Below are 10,904 nucleotides of genomic sequence, written 5' to 3' on the forward strand. Positions count from 1 at the left end.
TTTCTGTCACTTCTACAGTGAGGAGGTGTGTTTCCCCACAACCAGTTCAGGCCTCCGTTCTCGACCAGAGAGTCTCCAGGGCCAAGACCACACCTGTGCCAATGACGTACTCTTCTCTTAAATACGCAGATTGGCAGAGCCCTAGGGAATCCCCTGACCATGCCTGGCATGGCCTCCGAGTGGCACAAACCAACACCATCCCCTGGGACACGTCCCCACTCTCTTTCCTGCAGCATTTCCTTCATCCTCTGGGTGCTCACCACCTTCTCTGTCTGGAGACCATGTCTGAAAATCCCGTTTGGGGGCTGAGGGGTCTGTCTCAGCCTCAAGCTGCAACTTGCTACTAATGCAAGCTTGGCTAATGATGCTTTGGGCCAAAATACAAACACTCTGAGCATCTTGTACTGAATTACAACCCCTTACATGCCTTTTATTCCTTCTTTTAGCTAAATATTGGCTTCAATATCCACTGATAAAAGGTAAACTTTCTGTGTTGTTCTAGAGGGCAGCGTGAAGACTTGTGCATGGAAATTGTGGGAAGGCAATTAGTCAGTCATTTCTTTTATAAAAGGGCAGAGTCGTTAGCAGTCATAGCGAACAGTGGAATGATGCCTTATAGGAGTTGACCTTCTCTTTCTTAGAAGTTGAAAAAGCAGAGGTAGAATGGCTGTTTCTCCTCCTCCTCTTCTTCTAATTTTCTCATCCTCTTCCATGTGCCTTATGCTGAGAAGTGCCACCACTGTCCCTCCTGCTCAGGTAGGTGTCTGTGGTTCATCCTACATTCCCACCTCTCCTACGCCCCACCCACTGGGTGGTTTGATCTCCAGGTTCCTTCACCTCATCTCTGTCTCATCTTCCCAGTCTGACTCTGGTACCCACCATCTCCTCCCTGGACAAAGGCATCTTCCTCCTCACTGGCCCCCTTGCCCATCTAATTCCTTCCCCACATTGTACCTAGAGTGACCTTTACAAAGGCCAAATCCACTTCAGAGCCTCTTAAGTTCATTCTGTAGCTCATACCTCTCAGCTCCACTCCCACCATCTACACTCTGCTTTCTGATACTCAGGGTGGAACCTCCAGCTGGACCCTTCAGGATCTGCTTTTCCCCTCCCTACGTGTCAGCTTCACCCAAGCAGTGACACTGCACCTGTGATATTCTGACTTAAAATAAAAAACATATATTTGGTCTTAGTCCCTGTTTCTGTCAAAAAGTGGCTAAAACTCTTGGAATTTCCTGTAATGGTGCCGGCAATAAAGGTGTCTTTTGTTATGCTAATGAGATGACTTTTGGACTGCACCTAAGGATAGGGCTAGTTGACAAAAGAACCAGCCAGGTGATGAGAGGGTTGAAACTTTCAGTCCCACTCTCTGACTCTGGTGAGAGAAGAGGAGCTGGAGGTTTAATCTACCACTAATGGCTAATGATTTAATCAATCTGGCCTTTGCCATGAAGCCCCCCTAATAATGCAAAAGGTCGGGGTTCAGAGAGCTGCAGGTTGGTGAACACGTGGAGATTTGGGGAGAGTGGTGCACCCAGAGAGCATGGAAGCTCCGCACTCGTTCCCCACACCTTACCCTATGCATCTCTTCCATCTGACTGTCATTGAGTTATAGCCATTTACAATAAATGGTAATCAGTAAGTAAAATGTTTCTCTGACTTCTGTGAATTATGCACTAGCAAATTAAACCAACCCAAGGAGGGTGCTGTTGGAACCTCCAAAGTATAGGCGGTCTGTCAGAAGCCCACATGACAACCTGGACTTGCTACTGGCTTCTGAAGTGGAGGGTATGAGAGGCTGTTTTGTGGGACTGAGCCCATAACCTGTGGGATTGGACATTGTCTCCAGGTAGACAATATCAGGATTGAGTTGAATTATAGGACACCCAACTGGTACCAGAGAATTGCTTGGTGGTATAGGGAAACCCCTCAATTACCCAAGCAGTGGCACTATGCCCTGGGCAGCAGGTGGGTGAAGACTCTGGCTTCACTTGCTACTCCCAGAACCAGCCTGACACACACCTTCTGAGACCCCAGTACCAGCTAGGCAGCATCCCCTCCTCTGAACCTCTAGGGGTCTCCTGAATCCCCTCTTCCCTTTATTCCTCATGCCCCGGGTGGTAGCCATTTTCAGCAGTTATCTTTGGGTTCCCTCTAGTCATTTCTATTCTTTGAGCTCTTCAGTACTTGTACAACTAATTCCCTACATTAAATCCCCTCCTTTAAAATATCCAGTGAGATCTGTCTTTATGAATGTACCCTAACTGAAACAGCTCCAGAGAGCCTTTGGGACAAAGCTCTGGCTTCAGCATGGTGCTCTGGGCCCAAGATGACCTGGCCCCAGCGCATGCCTCGTCTCATTTTGGATGCTGTCCGGGTTGCACGCTGAACTCTAGCCTTACTGTCTTGTTGCATTTGGCTGCAGACACCGCTCTCTCTAGCTCATTGTTTTGTACATGCTTTGCCTGGAAGCTCCTCTATGCTCCACCTCGTTCTTATAGCTCAGCTGGAGCATTTCTTCCTCTAGGAAGCTTTGCTGGCCAACCTAAGACAGGAGGCCACAGTTAGATAAGGTGCCCCTTCTTTGTACTCCCCGGCATCTTGCATTTCTTCTATAATAGCACTTAATGCACTGCTTTGAAATTGTCAGCTAATGTTTCTGATACCCCACTGAGGAGCACAGGTTCTGTCTTCTCACTCCCTTTGTCTCTCGGAGTTTCTTCCTCGTAATATGTGTTTGAAAAATATTTCCATAAGGAAGAGGAGAGAGAGGAAGCAAGGGAAGGAGAGGGAAAGAATTCAGTGTCCTGAGGTAACTTTCAATGCCCCCAGTACACATTTCTGACCACAAAGTGTGTTGTGGAATATATTCCCTTCTGTAATAGCAGTATGGCTAGAATGCCAAGTCCTTTTTGGTTCTAATCTGGAGCTGAATAGCTTTTCACTTCTCTGGTTGTTCATTTCCTGGCTGAGATGGACAGGACTAGCTAGCTCTGTTGGCTCCAGCACTCAGCTCCAGACCAAGGCTCAGCTCTGTGAAGTGGTGACAATGAAAACAGCTTCAAAAAAGCAGAAGATGACCGAAACAGGAGCCTGTGCTAGAAGCTGAAGGCAGGGCAAGCCAGGAAAAGATGCTGCTGGGTCTGGCAACATTGTACAGCTGCAGGGTCCTGCTCAGAGCCAGCCTGACGGTGCTGCTAAAAGAGGAGAAAATGAACTTCGGGCTCAGGAAGCCCATCCAGCCTGAAGCAAAAAGAGGGAGGTTTGGAGAGGTGCTGGCAAGGACACATTTTTTCATCATGTAATAGCTGTCTCCTTTCCCCAAGCTATCACAAGGAGAGAGTTAACATTTCCAACACAGAGGCTCTAGCAATTATAATTTCCACTTTGCCCTCCTGTCCACTTGCCTTCTGGCTTCCCTTAGATTAAAAAAAAAAATCACTTGAATTATTTTTTGTCTGTTCAAAGTAACATTTGAGAGAAGACTTCTTTTCCTGTGTTGTTTTATAGGTATGTATGTGTGTGTGTGCGTGCATGCGTGCCTGTGTGTGTGTGTGTGTGTGTGTGTGTGTGTGTGTGTGTGTGAAATGTCTCTCAAACTGCAGTTGGTCTGAATTACCAAAGCACTCAATGTTTGTGGAGGAGCTAGCAGGAGCCAAGAGAAGAACAAGGAAAATGCTTCCAAGATTTTCTAGCCATAGCAGGCTACTGTGCAGGGACGACAGAGAGGCCAGAGATGGGAAGGCGTTTGTCAAAAGCCACCCAGTGGGTATGCTGCTCAATGGCCAACCTGACAGGGGCCCAGAACTTCAGATTCCTAGTCCAGGGTGCTTGCATTTCTAGGTGACGCCTCTCTTTGATTCACAAAAACAGGATTTATTATTATACCTGCAACCCCTGGTGGCAAGTTCAATATCCTTTTACCTGATAAATTATTTATATTGAAATGTGTTCTTGGGAGGCCACAGTGAAGCCATATAAGCTAGGAGCATCATTTAATTTATTACTGCTTGGATTCGCAACTGCTGCTTGTTCCACTGTGGTCATTTTTAATGCCACATTTCCAGTTCCAGTTTGACGTCCTGCTTTGGCCGAGGGCCAGCTTTTATAGAGCACTGTGTAGGGCACTGCAAGGCCTACAAGAGAGCGCCATAGGCCTGCGAGGCCTCCCCCAGACCTCCCTCTAGTGTCTCCTGGCCTGCTCAAGACGCCAGCCCAACGTTAGTTTCAGAGTCAGACCCCTTCGTACAGCGTGAACACTACCCAGTCCCCAGCACCGCGCAGAGTGCTTTGTAGAGGCAACTCATTTCACTCTCTCAACAAACCAGCAGGGTAAGCATTCCTCTGGTCTACAGGTGCAAGAAGACTCAGACTGAGGAGTCATCATCTATAACCTATTAACCAACACACCTCAGCCCAGATTCAGGCTCATATTCACATTTGTCTGATTGGGAAGCCCCTGCCTGTTCCAGCCACTTCACTGAGAGGTGGTGGGGCCCTGTGGTTAAGACCAGGGGCTATTTCTTGGATCAGTCACCTAACCACTGTGCCTCACGTTTCATCATCTGTAAAATGTAGATATTGTGAAGATTAAATGAATTAATGGGGCTTGGAGCAGTTCATAGTAAGCATTTGAGTAAAATGCTACAGCCAGTTAACCACAGGGCCAGGTACAGCTATCTTGGACACATCACCAAAAGGCATTTTAGTATCCTTCACAAATGTGTCCGAAGCCTAAAAAGGAAGCCATAAGCCCTTTGTGTCCAGAGCCCAGACTCAAGTTTCTAGTCACCATTCTGTTATCCATTAGTCATGTCACTGAAACTCTTTGAGCCTCAGTTTCCAGATCTGTCAAATAAGGACAATGATCCCTATCCTGTTTGCTTCATGATTGTGCCATGGGAAGTGGAATAGCATTGTGTTCTTATTATATGATAATGATGATGATGAAGAGCAACCAAGGAGCTCACAGGTGCCTCTGGTCCTAACTGTCATATCTGCAACTGCTCGGAGTCTCCAGTGTCCTCAGCTAAGTTGCAGAGGGCATCTGAGGAAGCACAAACTCCTGCCAAGGACTTCCGTTGGCCTAAATCAGCTAATTCTCCACTTCCCCTATGCTGAGCCATTGATGCATAAGCGAGAAAGTGAAATTGTTCTTTCCTTGGCTAAAAAGACTTTCTTCTCTTCCCATCTTGACCTCCATGACCTCCTGCTTATCCTCCAAATCCACTTCCAGCATTGCTTCTTCTGAGAATAATTCCTGAGCCTTCCTTAGGCACTGCTTCTTCCGTGATCCCTCCCACTAGGCCAGCACTTCAAGGATCAGCCAAGACAGGCTGCCATGCCAGCTAGAGGTTATGGGCCCAAAAAGTGGGTCATCTCTCTCAGGCACAGGTCAATGGTGCTGGATTGCTCTTCAGCCAAGGACAACTCCTGAGACTTCAGGTGGGACATGGAGGTGGAGATTTACAGGCATTTCTGTGGCAGCCATCAATCAACTTTCTCATTGTTGCCCAGACACAAATAAGACTCATCCTCTCAAACTTTCTATCAACTAAGGCCCAATCTTGCTATTGCCTGATAGTTAGTTCTCCTTAGGTGAGAGCAAATGGCACCCTCTTTCATTTTACCTGTAGGGAACCAGGAGCCCGGCAGGAGACCCACAGAGAAGATGTTCATGTATAAGAAGAAGCCAATGCCATCTCTGAAGAGAAATGATGTCTAATGCCTGGAAAGAGGATGCTTCGTTAACTACTAGCCAAATGTAAAATGTCATATCTTAGCCCAATGGTACTCAACCTTACCTATGTGTAAGAATCACCTGGAGAGTTTTAAAATAGCAGCAACTGCAACCAATTTTTAATCAAAATCAAACCTCTGAGGTGGGTTCCAGACATATTGTTCTTTGAAGTTCCTGGGTGATTCTGATGTACAACAAGGTCAATACTCACCTTGAGTGCTGGAGTCCCTTTCTCATCTTCCCAAGTACAATAAAGATTTGTCCTATAGCTAAAGAACTTAGGAAGATCAGCATGCAGCCTGGGCCATGTCTATAGCTGGTCAAAGAGTGCGTCAGGATGGCTATTTCCATAAGAGCACATAATGCAAAACCATTCAGTACAGTGGGAAGATATTGCCCGTGACAACACTAAGAAATTGAAAGGATACCCAAGCAGAGGTGGGAGATCCAGACTCTAGACCCTATTACTTTCCCCTATCTTACTGATAGGAGATAACGAATATGCATCAGGCCTATCTCTCAGGGTATTTATAACTCCAGAATGGGAACACAGATAATAAAACAAATTGCAACTTATAAGGCTTTGTACAACAATGAATTATTATGTTAGATTAAAGTTGTCACTGCTCTGCTGGTTTTGTGAACATAAAACACATGCAACATAAAAACAAACAGTTATGAAAGAAATTCCTCTGTTAGACTAATTTTCACATAGAAACTAGGTATGTAGACTTCACTGGACCCAGGCTACAGACACACTTAAATCATGCCACTCCAACCCCTTGCAAAGTGAACCACCCCAGTGCAACTGGTTAACCTAACCCCAGGCAGCCAGTATTAAGTGAAAGTATGCTTTCTGCCTCAACCAAACCCAACCTGAACAAAAAGCCAGACAAAACACATGGGTGATAGGGCAACTTCTCTACCAATGTTTGCTGGAACAGTAAATCTCTGTTCCGTCTCCTATTGCCTCTGTCAAGAGCCAAGTGTGGAGGAAAAGCCGGCAGAGAGGCTGAGTCAAAGAAGTGAAGGCTGGCAGTCTGAGACCTTAGAACATCATCAACCCGGGAGATACAAAGGCTCAGACCCCAGAGTGAGGTCAGCAGGGTAGGAACCATCGTTCTTTTGAGGCTGAAACCACCAGGCCTGACCTGGTCTTCACTCCAACTGAGGTGTCAAGGGACTCTGTCCTGGGTAACATTCAGAGCCACCTTTGTCCCTCTTTCTTAACTTAAGAAAGTTACCACATCAAAGTTACCCAATCCCAAACTTATATCTTTTACTCAGTCCCACCCAGCTCTGACTTACCAAATAGGTGACCAGCAACACTGAGGCAAAGACAACTTAGCTTCTGGTATTAGTTTGCTCAGGGCTGCCTTAAACAACATAAACTTGTGTTTTCACAGTTCTGGATGCTGGAAGCCTGAGACCAAGGTGTCAGGTCTCTAAGGCCTCTCTCCTGGGCTTCCAGATGATCCTCTTCTCCTTGTGTCCTCACATGGCTTTCCCTCTGTATGCCTGCATCCTAATCTCTTCTTACAAGAACACTGGTCATATTGGATTAGGACCCACCCTAAGTGTTTCATTTTAACTTCATCACTCTTTAAAAGCCTAGTCTCCAAATTCAATCACTTTCCGAGGTACTGGGAGTTAGGACTCCAATACACTGTAGGGACACAGTTCAACCCACAACACTGCAAACTTTATAATTGCCTCCAGATATCCCGTTGCTTTGCTTTCACTCCATTACAGTTTGGCTGCTCATGCTTGTGTCCTGGGCCTATGAATGTGGCCTTTAGTCTCGGTCATCTACCTTGCTAGGAGCCGTCACCCACTTTCAGACTGACTTCACTCCTGCAAGTCACAGGACAGAGTCCCACCTTTGCTCTGACCTCTGGCCAGGCTCTTAGACTGAGTCCTCCTTAGTTCTTGTGAAAAAATATGGACCTTTTGCCAAGAACCAGTGGTCTGAGTGTGTGCTCTTTGCTACAACTTCATGACCCTGCAGTCTTTCTGTAAGAATTCTATAGTTTGTATGAGGGAGAAAATAAGTGGCCTTTTGACTGATTTTCCTTGGCAATGGGGTTGGCCTCTTACAGCTCCTATAAAGTTGAAGGAAAATCCAAAGAAAATGTCCAGAATATTTATATATTTAGCCACAAATGTTCATGGATGCATAAAGAATCTATTTCTCAAGAGACATCTGATATACTGAGAAGGAAAGATGGTACACCTATGGAATCTAGAAGTTCTCTCAGGGTGTTTGTGACAATGTCATGACACCTTACCACAGACAGGTAAAGCCAAAACCACCATTCCCAGGCACGATCTGAGCATGGGGAGTTGGGGGTCAGGAGGATGAGTAGTTAAAGAACAGTCAGTTTGTTCTCCAGAATTTCTGCCACCTTCCCAATAGTCATCCTAGCATTAGGTGGACATCTTCCAGCTTGTGGTATACTTGCTTCTTTAGCCATCATATGGGACCAGTAATATTCATTCATTTATTCAACACACCTGAATTACGTATTACCTTCTCAGCCTCATGCTAGAGATTGGAAAGAAAAAGATAAAAGAAACACTCTCTGTTCTCTAGAGGAAGTTTTAAGAGGTTCCTGAGAGAAGACAACAATCAATGTCAGGCTGGCTGAGGAGACAGGAAATCTTGCACATGCACATGTGTGCAGTGTCCAAGGTCAGCAATGGTTCTAAGCCTTGAATGAAGTGGACCCTCCTAGACAGCACATCCAGAAGAATGAAGGCGATGCAGACTCCAGGATGTGAAGGCAGGCTTGAATTCCAATGAGGCTTTTCCCAGGGTACACCAGAGGTGGCATTGGCCCAACAACCCCCTGGAAGCACACCTGGCCAGACTCTGCATCCTGCAGGACATCTGAGGTCTTGAAGAATGAGGCTCAGAGCATGGAATGGACTCAGGCGGCTTGAGGCTCCTCTTAGATGAGTAAGCACACATAGGGCATCTGAAGGTCAAGCCATCCTGTGCCTGGAAGAATGCCGTGTTCCATCTGCAAGACTGATTTCTTCAAGAGCTGCTTACATAGAGAGTCCTGCCAGCATAATCTACACTAAGAAATGTTTGATGTGCCTTAAAGTGGAACAATTTTCTTAGATCTACCCATGTATCAGCCTATGTGCTTTGGCCTAAAAAGGAATATTAACCAAATTCTAAGCCTATCAGAGGTGTATTAGTCAGAGATCTCCAAAGAAAGAGAACCAACTGGATCTCTCTCTCTGTCTGTCTCTGTCTGTCTCTCTGTGTCTGTCTCTCTCTGTGTCTGTCTGTCTGTCTGTCTGTCTCTCTCTCTCTCTCTCTCTCTCTCTCTCTGCCTGCTGAGAGAGAGAGATTATAAGGAATTGGCTCATGTGATTATGGAGTTGTAAGTTCAAAATCTATAGGGTTAGCTGACAGCTGGAGACCCAGCAAAGAGTGGCAGTTCAAGCCCAAAAGCCATCTACTGGAAGAATATCTTCTCTCTTAGGGAGGTCAGTCTTTATTCTATTTAGGCCTTCAACTGATTGAATGAGGCCCATTCACATATGGAAGGCAATTTGCTTTACTCAAAATCCATTCAAAAAAACACCTTCACAGAAATATCTAGAATAATATCTGACCAAATATCTGGGCACCATGGCCTGGCCAAATTGACACATAAAATTAACCCTTTCAAGAGGTTTATATCTAATAAACATGAGAGGGGAGGAGCTTCACTCAATAAATAATTTTTGAGTGAATAAGGAATCAGTTTCTTCAAATAGGCCACTCTGAGGCCACTCTGTGAATTTTGAGGTCCCTGGAGTGGGTTCAGTAGGTTATTCCAATACCTCTTCTTAAAATTTCATAAAGCAATCATGGTGCAGCCAGATTGCCCTGTTCTGCTTCCTCCACAAACAGAACAAGGGTCGCCTCAGGGCTGAGAAGAGACATTAGTTCTCATCTATGACTGCCCAGAGGACATGGGGTTCCAGCTTAAGATGGAGGTAAACTGAGGATCAGTTTATGGCTATCTTGGTTTAATCAGGTGGGTACTCATCAGATTCTGAGACCCCTTTTCTGGTGGCCACATATTTTCAAATGTATCAGTCTTTTGCTCCCTTGCTCCCAGATCCACTCCCCTGCTTTGTTCCCACTGCAGGGTCTGACCCTACAAACTACATTTCTCAGGCTCCGTTGCCAATTGTGTTCAGTCAATGAGATATCAATAGGAGAGTGGAGGAAAGGGGGATCTGAGCAACCAAAGTATATTTCCTGCCCTCCACCTCTCCCTATGCCTGGAACATGCTCTAGTGGTGACTGAGTGACCCCTACTCCCACTGATACCCCCTCCCTCTGTATCCAGCTCCTGCCAGGCAACCTCTGCCTTCGTTCCAGCTCCAGCTGTGGGGTGTCAGGCTCCTGAGCTCTACAAAGTGGGCCTTCAGCCTCAGGAGATCTTGAGCCACTCATGAGTTTACAATCAGTGAGAATGTGAGGGTTGCCTAGAATGCCCACCTCACCCTCCATTCTGAGTGATATATTGCTATACCTAATAGTGGATAGCAGAGTGGACTCTGGAACAAAGATGGGGCTTTGAATCTGGCCACATCTTGACTATGTGACCTGGGGCAAGTTACTTAATCTCTTCATTCCTCTGTTCCTCATGTGTTAAATGAGAATAATGACAGTGCCTAATTTATAGGTTTGTTGTACTGACTAAACGAGTTAAATTATGGCACATAGTAGGTGTCAATTATTTGAATATCTACCCCTTTGAGCCTATATTCTGCCCAGCAAATGGGATCTTCCGTGTCCATCAGGGTCCCCAGGGCAGGTTTGGCTCCAAGCCTGGCTCTTTTTTCTCCCTCCCTGCTTTATAATACCAGCCAAGGCCAGCCAGTACTGGAGTTCCCATCATCAGAGGAGCCATGAGAGGAACTGGGGATGTTTCATTTCAAGAATGGTTAGCTCCTGGAGACCATGAAGAATGCTTTCTGTTTTACCCATATCCAGCCTTTCATGGGGGAGAAACTGTTCATTTATTTGTTTCTTTTACAGGGGACGGAATCAGAATCAATATGTGGAAATTATAAGAGGCAGATTTTTGCCTTAAATGAGGAGAAATTGTCTACCAATGAGAAATGTCTAAAGATTATGGTGAAGAGTTCCCAT

The sequence above is a fragment of the Pteropus medius genome, unplaced genomic scaffold, assembly GCF_902729225.1.
Source record: "Pteropus medius unplaced genomic scaffold, Ma_sr-lr_union100, whole genome shotgun sequence".
Classification (NCBI taxonomy): domain Eukaryota; kingdom Metazoa; phylum Chordata; class Mammalia; order Chiroptera; family Pteropodidae; genus Pteropus; species Pteropus medius.